This window comes from Diabrotica virgifera, chromosome 8 (genome assembly GCF_917563875.1).
Source record: "Diabrotica virgifera virgifera chromosome 8, PGI_DIABVI_V3a".
Lineage (NCBI taxonomy): Eukaryota > Metazoa > Arthropoda > Insecta > Coleoptera > Chrysomelidae > Diabrotica > Diabrotica virgifera.
Genome location: NC_065450.1, coordinates 171,632,304 through 171,651,370, shown reverse-complemented (window position 1 = coordinate 171,651,370; position 19,067 = coordinate 171,632,304).

Below are 19,067 nucleotides of genomic sequence, written 5' to 3'. Positions count from 1 at the left end.
TCTTTATTTTACGTTTTCATTTTAATTAGTATGTTTTTATACTAAAGTTTAAAAAAAATGCTTAATTTTATGTTTACAGTCGAGCGTACGCGTACATTGTCGTTCTTATAGGTAATAACTGCCTTACATTGAATCTCACAACTTTAGCGTCGATGCGGCACGTGTTAATATTAACCGATTGAGCTGAAATTTGTTATATTTTCATGTCTTATATAAAGGTACATTCTGGCAAATAATTTCTAAAAAATTCGAAAAAAAAATTTTTTCCTTATAAATAAGGACCACCCTAGTACCTATACATATTTTGAAATAAATAATGCATCTGCTATCAGTCGTTTGATACCGATGTTAGTGTCGACAACTACTAAGCCAGTAAAATTATATTGAATTACAGTGAAGGTAGATAGTGCGAATAAAATGTCCCGAAAACCATTACCAGCTGCAGAAATGCAAGATATTGCTAATAATTTATGGAATTCCAATGGTGAAGGATCTTCTGAAGTAGTTGACATTGAAAGTGACTTTGAAATTAAAGATCATCTTTCGGGAGCAAGTGAAGAGGATGATCAGCAAGTAGTACTGAGTGATAATGAAGAAGAATGTGTAGCTACCAGTTCCCAGATTTCAGAGTGTGTAATTTTTGAAACTAAGGATGGAACTAACTCTAAGAGTCAACCACAACCGACAGGACGTATGCGTCACATAACATAATAAAAAGCAAAATGCACAAAGTAATGTTAGCCCCTGGTCAAAGTGTGGATGATCCTGTTGATTCCTTTTGTTTGTTTGTGGACGAAAAAATTGTGAACGAAATAGTGAACTGTACAAATAAAGAAGCCGAAAAAGTCCTGGGGATAGAGAACTGGACATATTGCGACTGTACAGAGATATATGCCTTTTGGACTACTACCAACTGCAGGGCACATGAGTGTCAACAATCATAATGTAGATATACTTTGGAGTAAGTTTCTTGGCCCTACTATATTTTCTCTTTTATACCCTTTTCTCAGAAGGGTTTTTACACAGTAATGAAAGGCAACAACATTGTAATCCTTTTCCAGGGTATGCATAAATACCAATCCCTCTTTTCAAATAAAATGGCCTATTAGATTTACAAAAGATTTTATTTGTTTATGGCTCCAAAGCTTTATTAATAAGTCTTGTTTGGCTCCAAATCTTTATTACTTGTAAATAAATATTTTTTTCACAAAAGTTTTTTTGCATTTCATTATTTTGTGCAAAACCTTCAGGTAGATCGCACCCTCGAGGTAGACCGAATAAATACTACAGTAGCACCTTTTTTTAATCTAGAGAATTTAAATTTAACTTTAATAAAAAATCAAAAATGAATATTAGACATAATACATGGGTAAATATGAATAGTACATTAAAGAACAGTGGTGGGCCCAACGGACCCGAGTTGCCCGGTTACGTGAGTAAAATGTGTTACGCGAATAAGGGTTAATTTAGAGCCAAATATCGTAAATTGGAAAAATGCCATCAGTTGACGTCGAAAGAACTTTTTATATGTACATACTTAGATAAGTTTTTGTTAAAAAATTTTGAACAGCATTTGATAATTATTCATTCTTACCACAATTCGAAATAATATTTTATTTATTTGTTAAAACACTTAAATATGTAACTACGTATGCTTAGTTTGTAAAATACATACATGTTAATTCATACAATATATTATAGAGATATTGTATATATGTTTGTAAATAAAAAAATATTGTAAATTATTTTTTAATATATGCATATTTTCTAGATAAAGATGCATATATATGAAGTAAAATACTGCATATTTATGCTCATATTTCATAACATTTTAATTGCATATTTGCCTAAGTCTACTCATAATGCTTCTTATGTCTTAGTCTGTTGGTATCCATCCCTTTGCCTGTTGGACATATAGTTGTACAACAATTCTTCTGAGGGACATGAGTCTATTTACATCAATGAAGCCAACATTGTTTTTTGTGTATGTGTAAATTAAGGGTTAATATTCTACTCAACGCATGCATTTTTGAATTTGAATTAATTAAATCCAAAGGCAGAAAAACTACAAAAAAAATTAAGTTGGATGCTTCAAACAGAATATTTTTTTGCTAATAAACATTTAAGTTACAGAATCCACCTCATTACTAACTAAAGCAATATATAACTCACCACAACATAAAATAAAGTATGACTACCATATTTTTTGATCGCCTGCTGTTCTGGATACTTTATTGATGTGTATACCTGAATAAATATCAACGGCCAGTGAATAACTAGGAATGATACATATAACCATTTTGTTCGTTTAGTAAATATTTTTTTATATATTTCCAATAAAACTTTAAGTGGATCATCTAAAAATGGGTCGTTATTTTTTTGTGATATTTTTATAAAAATATTAAAAAATACATAATATTATTCAAAATCATTATTCCAAATTTGACAAAAATTACTATAGTTAAGTCAATGGAGTTTTTACTTACGAAAACAATTAAATAAATCAGAACTTTTTATAATTTCATTAAGAAACAACATTCGTATCAAAGCAGCAGTAGGATATGTAAAATAATGTAGTTTCGAGAAAAAGGCAATTGAAAATTTTACGAAACTTCAGTACTTAATAACTTTTTTATATTTGAATGGATTTACATGGAATTTTGTTTGAGTAGGTACCTAACTTTGCAGGCGTCACATAACAAGTTATAATAATTCACAAAAAAATGAAAAATAATTGAGAAAAAAGTTACTTGTCGTAACTAACGTAAAATAAATCTGTTTTTTAACGATATCCGTAAATTTTTTTTATAAAAACTTATATTTCACTGAAGTTTTGTTTAAAATTTTAAACCTTCCAATACAAAAAACAAAACAATTTTGTTGTTCAAACATTTTATTACATAAATTATAACGTGAACATACTTTTTCCAAAAATTTAAGAATTTGGCAATAAAGATAATAAACAAAATAAAATGAAAAAATAATCAGAATCATTTTTGGTAATAGCGGATGCTGAAAGTTTGAAAGTACAAGCATATTGCATTTTCTTAAATCAATGCGAAATTTCTAAAGGGGAATTTATCATGTCTGTATTGACACTATCTGTAAATAAATAATAATTCTCTGACCTTTTTCCTGTGCCTGATAAATTCCAGATAGCAAATCAGAATCAGTATACTTTTTGTTCGCTAAATACACTAAATAGTGGCTTCTTCCAGATACAATTTAAGTTGGCTGAATTATTCATGTTTAGTCTTAACATACACATTTTGACATGAATTTAATATTATAACTTATTGTTTAAGATTACTGAAGATAATAATTGTGACCGGATAACATAAACAAAGACATTCCCGTAACAAATATGAAGATAATAATTGAAGACACAAGTGCATGAAGGGTATATGTGACAATTTTTTCAAAATATGTTTTTTATGTTAAAAGTAAGTTGTTCAAACCTAGAAATCTTTCCAACAAGTCAAATACATCCTAAAATTAATATTTTCTAACTTACTAGAGTGTAAAGGATCTATGTACACTTTTTATATATAAAAAATTTATAATAAATGTTTTTTGAAGTTATACTTTTTTACGATCGAGGGTGAAATTTTATAATTGCCTGACGATGCACAGACAGACAGTATGTAGTTCGTTGCTAATCTTTCAAATTATGTATCAGCGCAAATAAGCCATTAAAATAATTTATTAGTGTTTTTTAGTAAATGAATTATATATGATAATTTTTGTGTCTTTGGATTTGTCTTCCTTGGGCGTAAAATAATAAAATATCTATTTTTATATTTTACTTGTCACCGTGATGTGTAATTGTAATTATGTATATCCGAAACGTCAATAACAGGCGCCTTGATAGCATGGTTGGTAGAGCATTGGACCAGAGATCGAGAGATCGCGCGTTCAAATCCTGGACGATTCATATCCTTTTTTTTAATTTTTGGCTTTGTTATATTTTGGTTAATTTTTGGTAATTATTGTTAATTTTTTGTATTGTAACTGTTAAGTATATTTATTTCGTTGAAATTATATAATAGAAGTATAACTTCTTACGTGCGTACAAAGTACACACACATTCTTTTTAATTTTTTTTTAATCTCGTTAATAAATATATTAGTTTCAGAACTACCTAGCCTATAAATTTAGTCTACTTAGATCTTATAGTAAAAAAGTTCTAGTATAAAAACTTTGACTTCATTTATTTCAATAACTTGAAAATGTCATATAGACCCTTCGTGCACTTGTGTCTTCAATTGTGACCCGATAATATAAACAAAGACCGCAATTCAGCAATAACTACATGGCAACAATAGGATATGTGCGTAAGATAACTTAGTGTTGCATCAATATTTGTGACCCAAATGGGTAAACGACAAAATAATTGTATGATATGTATGTTGTCCTAGTGCTGCATTATAAAATATGGGTTAAAGGGAATTAAACTACATAAGGATATGGAAAATTATGAAAAAATATTTCACCTTTTATTTATCTTAGTGTTACAATCAACAGAAGGGTTTATTTCGAATCATATGACATGGATATTACAAAAGTAATTTTTTTTTACATATCCTACTGTTGCTTTGAGGCAAGATATCGTCGGTGATGTGACAATACATACCTCCTATCTGCTGTAACATGAGTTTTGTAGGAGAGACGAAAAACCTATTTTAGGGTTACCTCCTATTTTCATATGATATTTTTTTGACATGATTTATAAAATTAAATGTTAATATTTTGTATATCAAGTCAAAAAAATGTCATAAAAACAAGAGGTAACAGCAGATAGGACGTATTGTCACATCATCGACGATATTAGAAAGTTCTACTCCAAATATTTTCGTCTGTTGATTTCGATTTACGGCGAATTCTTTTGTGCTAGTTTTACTCTTAACTGAGTATCGAGACCAAGTTTCCGTTGGAATTTTGTCACGCTGAGTAGACAAGAAGAAAGGTGAAAGTTATAGACCCCCGTGTTTTCATTAATTCAGCATTTATTTGGCTTGCAAATAATATAAACCACGAAGGTGCAACCAGCAACTTGGTCTCATTAGAATTTTTATTTCTCTGGAAATAAAATTCGAATTGTTTTGGGAAATTGTCGCTACAGCATCCATATCGAGTTATTTTGTCGTGATTCGGTTAGAAGGCTTGGTTTATTTCAGATTGTTCAGAGATATTTAGAGATGTTAAGAGATTGTTCACGGACATTGACCATATTATAGTTCTTCCAATCTAACTTTTCCCATGAAAACATAGTATATAAAAGGGTGGTAATTTGAAAAGTTGCCACCCCCATAAGTTGGTCCCTAAAGAAAATCTAAAAATATACAAAAACACGTCAAAATTTGTTTGGGAGACATTTTGTATACCAGTTTTTAACTAAATTACATTAACCCTCTAGCGGGGGCGGACACAACCCCCAAAATTTTTAATGAAAAGGGGGATTGAGTGATACCTCATTTTAAAGGTCCTTTAAATACCTTTTGAAAAATACCACATACATTATATTTCTTTTCGGTACATTTGGAAAAAATCAAGTAAAACCGTCAAGATATTATATTATCGTACCGTAAGCCTAAATATATTAAGCATTAGAACTCCAAAAATTTTTTTGTAGTATTGAACTCCATGAATTGAATTGAATTTAATTTTTTTTAATATTTTGTGGAAAAATCAAGTAAAAATATAAAGATATTAAGTATCGATTTCAGAACTCCAAGAATATTTTGGAGTATTGAGTCCAAGGTGTTTCCAAAAGTACTGAAAAGAAATATACGGTATGTGGTATTTTTGAAAAGGTAATTGAATGGCGTTTAAAATGAGGTATCACTTAACCCCCCTTTCCATTAAAGATTTTGGGGGTTGCGTCCGCCCTCGCTAAAGGGTTGATGTAATTTGGTTGAAAAGTGGTCTGCAAAATGTCCCCTCACAAATAAATTTGACCTGTTTTAGCATATTTTTAGATTTTATATAGGGACCAAATTATAGGGGGTGGCAACTTTTCAAATTGACACACTGTATACATCGGCGTACGTTTCACTTTATGTTTTGATTTAATTTGTTTGAAAATGAATCGTGACGAATGGGCAAAGATAAAATGGAACCACTATATATTTTTATAATCTCTTGATAATCTCCAATGAGAGTGAAACTAGTAATAGCCCGATCAGGGTACACAGAATTTTACGAAAATTTTTTAAAAAAAATAAAGATAATCCTTTTTTAAACACTTTAAAAAGATGTAATGAATTTTCCCCGAAAAGTGCTCTGTTTTTTGGTTATTTCACATTGAAATATTCGATTTGGAATTTTATGAAGAAGAACCCACTTTTCATTAGCTACAACTCTGCTTCTATTGGGTCTACACACCTCAAGCATACACCTTTTTTTTTATGAGCTATATTTTTCTAAGAATTTTTTTTTTCGCTGAAATACTTACTTTTTGAGTTATCTCCAAAAAACCCTCTAAAGCATGTTTTTTTCTGTTAAAAAAGAACATATTCACTTGCAAATAACTCGAAAAGTATTGACTTAAGGAAAAAACTCTATAGAACAAAAGTTGCTTAGAATTAGTCATTTTATCCAATTCCGGACTTATTTTGAATGTATATTTTTCACCTTCGAGAGGGGGTATTCCCCTCTATTTTTGAAAAATGGAGGGGATGTAGAATTGTAAACTTTTCCTTATATAATCATAGACAATTTTAACTATCTATTCCCAAATTTTCATCCTTCCTTATTTTTTTTGGGGTCAGATTGTTCTTTGATCGGGCTATAAGGGTATTTATGGCGCTCACTGAATGAACTGAACTATAATAGGTCTCTTGATTTCGATTGACGACGCATTCTTCTTAAATACTAAATAATATCAAGATAACGGTTTTTGAACATTTTAAAATAGTTAGCTATGTCTCTGTTTAATATTTTTTCTTAATGTATTTTTAAAAATCATACCATTACCATGTTTGCAGAAAGATGAAACTCGATATTAGAAAGATGCCGTTGGGATTCAGAAATGGCCACCAGAGAAGCTCTATTTGCTCTAAATGTTCTTACGCATCTATGCTTGGACATCAGTCGAGACAAAGTTTGAAGACTAGCTAATTTCTATAGTGTCAAAACTTAACATCAATTTAAATAAAAAAATATAAAATAGTCTGATTGTCAATCATACAAATATAATAAAAAGTATGTCAGATGTGTCACGTTTTTTAAAAAATACAAGAAAATTGATGGAACTTGGCAGACAATGATAAGTAAACATAAATATTAGTCCTGTCGCCAGGGGAGGTACAACTGCCTCCGTAATTCAGATGGACTTACCCAAGTTTTTTTTATGTATTTTGACCCGTAGAACACGAATTTTTTGGGTAACAGTCGATCCGGATGTCGATAAGTTTGTTATAAACAAAGAACTTGAGGAATCATATAACAGCGATTCTTCGCAAAACAAAACATTTTTTTTACATAAACGCGGTTGAACTTTCAAAACATCGAAAAAGTGCAATGTTTGAACCCGAATCACTTTTGACTAAAAAATAAAATAGCAATTCTGCTTGCTACACTTAAAAGTTAAAGTCAAATTCTATCGTTTTTGATTAGTTGCATTGCTAAAAATTAAGTTTTTATTTGTTAAACAAAGCCTAAACACAAAGTGTTTCCCGTGCCCAATGCATGCGTTTTAATGTACGTAATCTTGTAGAAATTGTATGTATGCGCGTCTACTCGTTTGATTTCAAATGAGAAATGCATTGAAAACATTATTCAATCACTATGTGTTTATAGCTTTGTTTAACAATAAAAAAATTAATTTTAAGCAATGAAAGTAATCAAAACCGATATAATTTGACTTGAGCTTTCAAATGCGGTAAGCAGAATTGCTATTTTATTTTTCAATCAAAAGTTATTCGGGTTCAAAAATTGCAATTTTTCGATTTTTTGAATGTTCAACCGCGTTTATGCCGAAAACTATGCATCCTACGAAAAAACTTGTAAAAATATTTTTTGCTTAAAATGACCCAAAAAATACAAAAAAATGTTTTGTTTTGCAAAAAATCGCTGTTAAATGATTCCTCAAGTTCTTTGTTTATAACAATCTTATCGACATCCGGATCGACTGTTACCCAAAAAATTCATGTTCTACGGGTCAAAATACATAAAAAAAACTTGGGTAAGTCCATCTGAATTAAGGAGGCCGTTGTACCTCCACTGGCGACAGAAATATATTTATACCTAATGATTTCAAATGATTAATTTAACTTACTTGTTATTGATTGTACTGAAGACCGGCTTATCATAATTCTCAAGTGTTACTAATAAAATAACTCGAATCTTTACTGATATTTAATTTTCGACTATACAAACAAAACCTTAATTACACAAAAAAATGTTGTACATAGAGACAAACTTAGTTCTTTAAATGATTAATATTCATACATTAGCCTCGTCGATTTTCCACCAATTTTGTAATTAAAAAGTATTCAGAGTAAATATTTGATTACTAAAGTTTAATAACTCCTGTTTATTAGAGTAAATGCATAAAATGTTTTATTGATTTTATTAAATTTAATTAACAATGAGATTTTTTTTATAATTTTCTTATTGAATTTTTACACTTTTTTCGACATTTTACTGGGTAAAGATTTGATTATGAAAAAACATGTATAAAACGTTTTCGGTAGGAAATTAGAAAACTCCAAGAGATATCTATCACATTTTCTATGTCATTTTCTATTATTATTTTGAAGACCCTAACAATGTGAAAGACATCTAGAACAAATTCCACCTACAAAAAAACTAATAAATTGTTTGATAAATATCTACATACATTACTCAATATTTCTGGAATATGCATGTATGTATATGTTACGGTCAATGATGTAAATTGGACATTGACGTTAATGGCCGGGCAATGTCGTGAATGTCCATTTTCCTTGGTTATTAACGACAGTGCCCGGCCATTAACGACAATAAGCTTAAATATTGGCCAATGTTGTAAAAACTTAACGTAAAATTAGATTTTTCATCAATAACCGGTTACTAACGACAGTGGCCAGAAGCAAATGGCCAATGTTGATAAATCGATACCTCAGAAGCCAATCGGTGTAAGTCAATATGTAAGTGTTTAAAATGAGATACTAAGATGATTCTGAACGTAGTTGCAGAAATATAAGTAGTTATTAAAAACAAATAAAACGTCTTTATTTATCATAATATGGGTAACCTATTCATAAATACAAACAAGGGAATAATAATATTTTTATATACAGTACGGTGCTAATGAAAGGAATAAATTCGTTATTTCGTAAACCAGCGACTTTAGGGAAAACTTTCGAAACAGGTCGATTTTTATTTTTAAATTATTATATTTTGGCATATATGGCATACTAGTGACGTCATCCATCTGGTGTAATGACGTAATCGATGATTTTTTTAAATGACAATAGGGGTCGTGTGCTACCTCATTTGAAAGGTTATTCAGTTCTCTATTAAGTAACATAGACACTTACATAATTAATTATAAAGGTTGTCCAAAAAAATTTTGTTTAATTAAATTATTTAACAAAAAAAAAAGAAGAATGTATGTAATTTATTTAATTCAAAATACATTTTACTGCTGTCATAAATCAGAAAAAAATGTTTATTTCACAAATAAACAATGGTTTTTCGCTTAAATTAATGTTTAAACTTTTAAGAGGTAGGTGGCTGGCGGGAGCTGGCTTGATCATTTAATTTCATTCTATAGTGCTTTGTTGTTTGTTTAGCACCCGGTTTTCTCAAAATATTTTTCGCTTCTTTAATTTCACTTATTCGGCTATTGTATTCGTCACAGTTTAAAAATGATTTATTGACATCACGTTTTGACTTGACTATTACGTTTATATAATTATTAAAACGAGTGCGCACATCGTTGGTATCCATGATAACAATTATTAAATAAATTTAGGAGTAATTTCCATTGACATATTAAGCGTAGACTCGGCATACTCATCAAAAAAGCGTAACGCGGAAACAGCATGGAAACAGTCGATCGGTGGTCTATCTCTTTTAACCAAGCGATCCCGCGCACGTGACAGATAAAGATGGCTAGACCACTCAATCCTATGTCGACGTTACACCTCGATGCATTGAGTGGCATTTCCCTAGCCAAGTCTATGCTTTTACGTGTCTCTGGTAATTTCAGCACGAGAACAATACACGATATACACACATGAAGTAAACAATAGTAAACCTACACATAACCTACCTTTTAGTCAAAATTTCAACATTGACCGATTAAAAACGGGCATTGTCGACATTGGCGGGCAATCATAGAGATGTTATCAATAATTTAAAATGATCATCAATGTCCAGTTTCTATGGACAATAACTTTAATATCTGGCCATTGTCGACAATGACCAATTCAACCGACCAATGTCGATATTGGCCGGCCAATAACGTTATTGGCCGGATTTGCGTCATTGTCCATAATACACAAATGCAAGTATATAAATATAAATAATAATATACAACTAAAATAGCTTTATGGATCTGCGAATAAATGTTAGTGAAAAGAAATATTTTTCATTTATTTTTTTCGATTTTTTCAAGCTTTTTGTCCGACATATATAAATTTTTGTGTTACAAAATATAATACATAAAAAATCCAAATTACCTTGTAGGGGAGTGCATATAGATTTTCACTTCGGAAAAAATCAAACAAGATAGAACTTTTTGTAATTTCATTAAGAAATGTTTATTAAACAACATATCAAAAAGTTCTACTCGAGAAGTGGGTGCTTCATTTTTTATTAAACAAATTATTAACTACGAAATTAGATGTTTTTTTAAATAACTCCGAAAATATAAATTAAAAAAAAACTGATTTGACCATTGAAAAATTCAGAAAAAGTTACAAAAAAACCTTATATAAAGAATTTTTTAAAATTAAATCTGCATCTTCTTTAACTTTTTATTTATAACTCTAAACTCACCCTTCTCACAAACATTGGCGCACTGTAAACTAGCGTACGGCGAAGTGCATGGTTGAGTTATTTTAATGTAATTCTTTAACTAATAGATCAAATGAAATTCTACAAATTGAACATGAAAGAAGAATAATTAAACTATCTTATGGTTGTAATAGAAAGAAATAAAATATATGGTCATAAGTACGGTGTGGGCGAAAAATGAGGCTGACATGAATTTTATTTAAAAATTATTTAAAAATGTGTAACTAATACAATTTTTCTTCTAAAACTCTCAATTTTGCACAACTTACCTTTCAAGCATCTTACTAAATGATGTTTTGTTAAAAAAAATCTCAAAAATTTAATTCAAATGATATGACGTCTCAAAAATGTAATTTTTGAAATCTTCGTAGTTTTATAGAATTACAACCACTTTAAGACGATATTACTCAAGTTTGAACAGATCTGTTATAGTTTTATAAGTACTTTTTTTAAAGCTTAGGAAGTATTCTTTAAACTGCACTTAATTATTTTACTTTAAAAATGAAATAAACTATTTAGGTCTGGATCCCACGTATGAAAAAAAAGTTGAATAATAGCAAGCTGAAAATTTGTTAATAGCTTAAGGGTGTCTAGTCGGACAAACTTTGATATATGGGAACACTGGAACAGGGGAAGTTTTAATTGTGGAACAGGTTAAAAATTTGGAACGGTCAGACCACGAAAACGGCACATTTATTTTGTCCGACAGAACAGACTTAAACTCTCCGAACAGAGATTAAACTCTCATACAAAAATTAGACTGCTATTTATCACCTGTCACAATTCCTGTCATCTGACAAATTCTACATGTTCCACTCATTAAAACGCCCATTTGGTGATAAATGGCAGTCTGATTTTTGCATGAGAGTTTAATATTTGTTCGGAGAGTTTAAGTCTGTTCTGTCGGACAAAATACATGTGCCGTTTTCTTGGTCTGACCGTTCCAAATTTTTAACCTGTTCCACAATTAAAACTTCCCCTGTTCCAGTGTTCCCATATATCAAAGTTTGTCCGACTAGACACCCTTAAGCTATTAACAAATTTTCAGCTTGCTATTATTCAACTTTTTTTTTATACGTGGGATCCAGACCTAATTCCTTTTTGAGAAAATTAAAAAAGATATCAAAAACATAATACAAAAACCGAAAATTATCAGTTAAAATAATGTTTATACAAAGTGATCAAAACTTTTTTTCTGTAAAACTTACCTAAAATACATTTAATAATAAGCTTCAGCAATAATAAATGTTCAGTAAAAAAATTTTTTTTAGCTCTTACACAGTATGTCTGCATAATTTGGAACCTATTGATAACTTTTTTATTATCAGTTTTACGAAAAAAAATTTATTCTTTATAAAATACTCTCCATCGTATATAATCTAAGATGCAATCATCAAATATCAAATTTATTTAATTTTATACAAGGTATGTCAAAAAATATGAATTTCACTCAAGATTAAAGTACTTTTACATTTCACAATATCGAAAAGTTTTATTAAGAAAAGTTGTTTGGAATTAAAAAAATTGTTTTAGTGTTCAATTACATCCTTCTAATTAAAATATTGTGAATAATAAAGGCACTTAACTCTTAAGAAAAATTAATTTGTTTTACATACCTCGTATAAAATTGAAAAAGTTTGATATCTGATGGTTGTATCTTAGATTTTAGACCAGGGAGAGGCTTTTTGTGAAGAATACCTTTTTTTCGTAAAATTGATAATAAAATAGTTATCATAATTGAAAAAAAAAGATGATGCGTATCAGTAATTTGAGAAAAAATTTAATTTTTTTTTCAATTAGAATGATGTAATTGTATATTTAAAAATAGTCTTTAATTTCAAACAACTTTTCATAATACCATTTTTTGATATTCTGGAATATAAAGGTACTTTACTCTTTAACGTAATTCATATTTTTGACATAACTCGTATAACATTGATAAAATTTGATATCTGATGGCTAAGTTTTAGATTTTTGACTAACCAGAGAATTTTATAAAGAATTTTTTTTTTCGTAAAATTGATAATAAAAATTTTTCCATGTGGTTCCTAGCTACGCATACATACTGTATAAGAGCTTCTGTATATAGTGCAGTCACTGAAGGTAGATATGAGCTATTACCTTCGATTTCGTTTAACCTCCATCGATTTGCATGAAAATTGGTGAGTCGTTAGAGGATATCTCAAGGAACAACGGTGACATGGTGCCAACTTGCGCTTTTACCCTGTGGGTGGATGCCACCCCTCCTCGGGGGAGAAAATTATTTTATTAAAAATAACCCCACAATTCGATAGAGTGACAAATTATAAGCAAAATTTGTTATATAAATTTATTAAAATAATAAACTTTTTGTGACATGTAAGATCAAAAATTTTTATTTTTCGTGAGAAAAATGTATGTTTTTACCCGATTTTTCATAAATAACTCAAAAATTATAAGTTTTTGCAAAAAAGGTATAATTATCAAAATTGAAGCTATTAAAAAATCAAATAAACTCCTTACTAGAAAAACCTTTCAATGTTAACTAAAAGTAAGTTATGGCTAATTGAATGTATATTTCTTTCGTCGAGTAGCAAAATCTAAGTATTCAGGCTTAAATACCGGGAAAATGGTGCATTTTATAACATAAACTTATTAAACATTGGTCAAAGTTCATAGAAATATCTATCAAATAAGCCATTGCACAAGTTGATTGCTTTAAAATTTATGCCCCGAAAATGTTTCAAAATGCATCTTTTAAAAATGTTTTCAAAAAATGTTATTGTTTTTTTGTAAATAACTCCGTTAATTTTTAAGATATTAGATTCACATAAAAACTATTTAAAAGTTGATTCCAAGAGCTATTAAAAAACGTCAAAATTAGTCTTTCAAACCTCTTTCTTTTTTTAAAATAAAAGGTTAAATTGCCCCGGTTACATGGTTCTCGCAGCAAAATTGAAAAATTAAACTTTTCTATCTCGGGTATTTTTTACTCTACGGAAATAGTAAAAGAATTAAAGTATTTGGAATAGAAAAAACTAAAATTTAGTTATATATGGTTCTTTACGTATATTAAGTATTTTTGGAGTTATTATCAAAAGAAAATGAAAAGTACAAAAATTTTAAAAATTCTGATTTTTTTAAATTATATCTTTTTTTTTTTCAAAAATATGCAGTCTAAACCGGTCAAAATTGTTGAAATCATTAACTATGTTAACCTTAAGAAATTCTTGTGAGGATTACTACAAAAATTTTAATTTTTGTGGAAATGGCGTATGTTTTATTTTTCATTTTTCCTAAAAAAATCGAAAGGGTTCTCTTATTTTCATCATAACTTGCTTAAGTTTAATGCTATTAACTGCTACTTGAGCTCATTCGATAGGTATTCCGAAGTACTTTGAAAAGTGCTTAAAAAGAATATATATATAAAATGTATCATTTTCCCGTTATGCAAGCTTGAATACTTAGATTTGAGTACTCGTCGAAAAAAATATACATTCAATTACCCATAACTCACTTTGAAATAACATTAGTTTAGTTCTTTAAGTGGGGAGTGTATTAACTTTAATTTTGGTAATAATAGCTTTTTGATATTTGCTTTAGCAGAGGTTATAGTTTTTGAGTAATACGTGAAAAACAGCTTTAAAACATGGATTTTTTTAAGGAAAAATAAAATTTTTGATATTTAGTAACTCAAAAAGTATTTATTTATGTTAATAACTTTATATAACAAATTTTGCTAAGAAGTTGCCCCTCTATCGATTTCTGGTATTATTTTTAATAAAAAAATTTCACCCTCGAGAAGGGGTGGGATCCACCCCCAGGGTAAAAGCGCAAGTTGGAGTCATGTCACCTTTGTTCCTTTAAGTATCTTCTAACTACTCACCAATTTTCATGAAAATCTATGAAGGTTCAACGAAATCGGAGGTGAAAACCTTCAGTGACTCCACCAATAAGAATTTTCAAATTGCAATGCCATATTCGGATTTAGTCCATTAAAATGTTACATTTTTTAAGCCGTACCTTGCATTTGCTAGAGGTGTCAATTTTATTTCTTTAATATATAGGGGGGATCAGTAGAAGCTTATGTTCATGTTTTTGGGGTCGTCACCCTTGTCCCCCGGCCGCCATCTTGGAATAGGGGTGCAAAGGGGTTTCGCGCTATATCTCGTAAACTACCAACCCTACGGAAAATCTAATTAAACATAAAATGTAGCAAATTAAATTTTATATAATTTTGTTTCTATTACTTTTTATCGTCAACTGACCAACAAAAAAGATATAAACAAAAATATGTAAACAATTTTTAACAAGTTTCCTTTGGAGGTTATAATTTATTTTCAGTTCATTTTAAAATAAAATAGTATTTTAGCAATTTTGTAGAAGATTTCTCAGGAATAATTTCCATTATAAATTTGTTTAATTCTATTTATTCATATAGGTTTTACAGCGCTCCAAACGTGACCAGATTCTCGAATGATCATAGGGATACAATAAAAACAAAAGTTAGGCTTACTTTTCTATCTAAATATATTTTTTATTCATACAATTTATTATGATTTTAACATTCCTATGCTATTATTAATTCGTTTTTGACCTTTCTCCCCACTATAAAACTTATAACCCTAAGCATATTATAGAAAAGGCCCAAGAAGTTGTTTGAGGACAAAATCGCCGGTTCAGAAGAAGAATGACGCAACCGCAAAATGCAAAATTCTTAAAAAGAGATTTTTGATATCAAAATCATAAAGTATGATCAAAATTAGCCATTCACCACACCGTGGTCAGGATCTCGAAATATAAGCGTTTTTTGGGGTGTGCCGCTTGTATATATGAAGTAACATAACTTTTTTTCCTATTGTTAGTTTTGACTTAAAATTTTTGAAAAAACTTCCTTATGAATTATATTTTATTATTATGTTGGTTAAAATTATAAACAAAAAGTTTGTCCCTCAATTTTTTTAAGTAAACATGAAACTAACGAAATATGATGACAAAATGTTTAAAAATTAACAACTCCTTTTTTATGTGTTAAAACATTTTGCACAAATTTCACTGTTATCTACATACTTCAAAGATGACACAGTAAAATCTTCAAAAGGAAATATTTACAGCGACCAAAGAAACAGCGAGGTAAATTTGAAAAATCATCAAAATTGATTTTTGGCATTTTTGTATAACATTTGATTTTAAAACATGTTCCACCAACTCCAGATAAAAATAAACTTCAAATTCGGATTCAGCGACCTCGAAAACATAAAAATAGACCAAAATTGGTCATTTACCTTAAATTTGATTTTCGTGGTCGGCTCGGCATAACGGTTGATGCCGCTTGCCTAATATACAGGGTGTCCCAAAAGTAGTGGAACGGTCGAATATTTCGCGAACTAAACATCGGATCGAAAAATTGAAAAATACGTGTTCAATCACTTAACTTTAAAATCTTAAATAGCAACCCCCACTTTTTATTACAGATTCGGATTCGTCATGAAAAATTAAGCAACATTTATTTTCGAAACATTTTTTAGAATTGTTGATAGATCGCGCTTTAATTGGAAAAGTACGATTTATTAGCGCCATCTATCAGCAATTTTAAAAAATGTTTCGAATAAATGTTGCTTAATTTTTCATGACGAATTCGAGTCTGTAATAAAAAGTGGGGGTTGCTATTTAAGATTTTAAATTTACCCCCCACCCCGTTTCCAGAGGGTGGGTTGGAGGGTCATTTTTGGTGTTTGTTGATAGGTTTTCAAAAAATATTAAAAACCTGTTTTTTGGTTTCTCATTTGGAGGTGTATTTCTCGCGATATTAGACCGTTTCTATAATTTACCTATGGTATCAGGATAAATGGTTTTTCCCAATTATAGCGCCACCTATCCACAGTTCGAAAAAATGTTTTGAATAAAAGTTGCTTACTTTTACGTAACGAATCCAAATCTGCAAGAAAAACTAGGGGATTCAATTTGAGATTTTAAAGTTACCCCCCACCCCACCTCCAGGTGGTGTAGTGAGGGTTGGTGTTTGGTGTCATTGGATAGATTTTTGAAAATGATTGAAAACGTATTTTTCAGTTTTTCGATCCGATGTTTAGTTTGCGAAATATTCGACCGTTCCACTCCTTTTGGGACACCCTATATATGTAGATAGAAAAGTATTGTTTTTATAGTGTATTCCTATGAGAAATCAAGAATCTGGTCAAGTTTGGAGCGCTGTAAAACGTAGATAATAAATAAAATTAAACAACTTTATAGTGAAAAATGTTCATTGAGAAATCCTCTACAAAATCGCTATGATGTTATTTTATTGTGAAATGAACGGAAAAAAGTTGTAAACTCCAAAAGGAAACTTCTTACAAAATTGTCTCTTATTTTTGTTGATAACTTTTTTGTTGGTCACTCGACGATTAAAAGTAATAGATATATAATTGTAGAAAATTTAATTTGCTACATTTTATGTGTAATTAAATTTTCTGTAGGATTGCTAGTTTAGGAGATACAGCGCGAAAGCCCTTTGCACTACTTTTATCAATATGGCGGCCGGGGGACAAGGGTGTCGGCCCCAAAAACTTGAACTTAAGCTACTACTAAATAGCCCTACATATTAAAAAAATAAAATTGACTCCTCTAAGAAATGCAACCCTAAATGTAACATTTCAATGGACTAATTCAGCATAATCAAAAACAAAATAGAAATATATTTGATCAAAGTAAAATGATGAATTTCACGATATTTTTAAAATTATGTATACAAAAAAATTGTTATTGTTTAGATAATAATTAATAAACAATTGGCGGCCAAATCTGCAAGTAGAACTTTTTACTTTAACAAGTATATAGACTAACAAAAAAGTTTTAGAAAAATATAAGCTCGTTTGAATTTTTCCGAAACAATGCATGTTTTCGTTCTAATTGCACTCCCCTATTGCTTTTAATTACCAACATTTTGTCTATGTATCTTACAGGTTTCGAACGTCGGACTACGAAAACGTCCCATGTATTTTGTCCCACAGAACTTGAAATTGATTTTTTACTCTTTTGTTAAACTATCATGTAAAAATTAGACTGCTAGGTACCACCAATATAATTCCTGTTATTTGACACCTTCTACGTGTCTTGTAGCGTGCAAACCCGCTACTTTGTAGAATTTATTTTAACAAGACCCACTCTGCATTTAGAGGTCCAGGTAGCTGTTGATTTTGATTTTTAGCAAATAATTATTAGTCGGTCCATTTATATTCTTTTTGTGCACCCTATATATACATTTTCACATCTATAATGAAATTAGAGATGCCTGATTTAAATTAGAAAAATTATTTCCATTATCTCGAATAGTATTTATTGAGAAAATATTATTGTCATTTTCATTTTAAACCGTTTAATTATTTCCAGTAGTCGTTATTTATAGATATTTTATTCCGAAGCAAAACTATTTATCAATCCATTCATTTTTTGTAAGTTTAGAACGTTCAACTTTGCCAATTTCAATAAGAGTGTCTCTTTCGTTATCAGCTGATACTGACCTTCAGTTAATTTCTTTTACTTTCATAAATACCAGGCTGGTTCCTTTCTGATTTTTCTATTATCTCCGCCAAGCATCGAGCCACTACAGACCTAATTGGCACCCAGGAGAAGGGCGTGGCCCTAGCCTTAGCTCGTTTGTTTTGGCACAGAGGATAGAATGTTCCCCAGAAAGTAACCACATCGTGAATGGTAGAGTACCAGTTCCTCAAGACAGGCACCCATGGGTTCGACGAACAGTTAAACAGCTCTAGAAGCAACCATCGAACCACCAGTACATCAAACTACCACCTGACGCCTCCCGAAGAAGATCTTGAGCTGTGGATAACCTAGGACAGCACCGGAAGTAGCCTTCACACCACAAGCTAAGTTTTTAATAGAATCTTGTGCTTGCCTGTCAACAGAGGCAGTTTTTTTTATAAAAAGTAACTTCATAATGACTAGAATCTACATCCTAGATTATAACCAATGAAATGAGAAAATAAAGCATTTATACCGAAATTCATTCCTTTTACTGATAGTGTACCGTATGCCTGGAGAATGCAGATGAGTAGAATACAAGG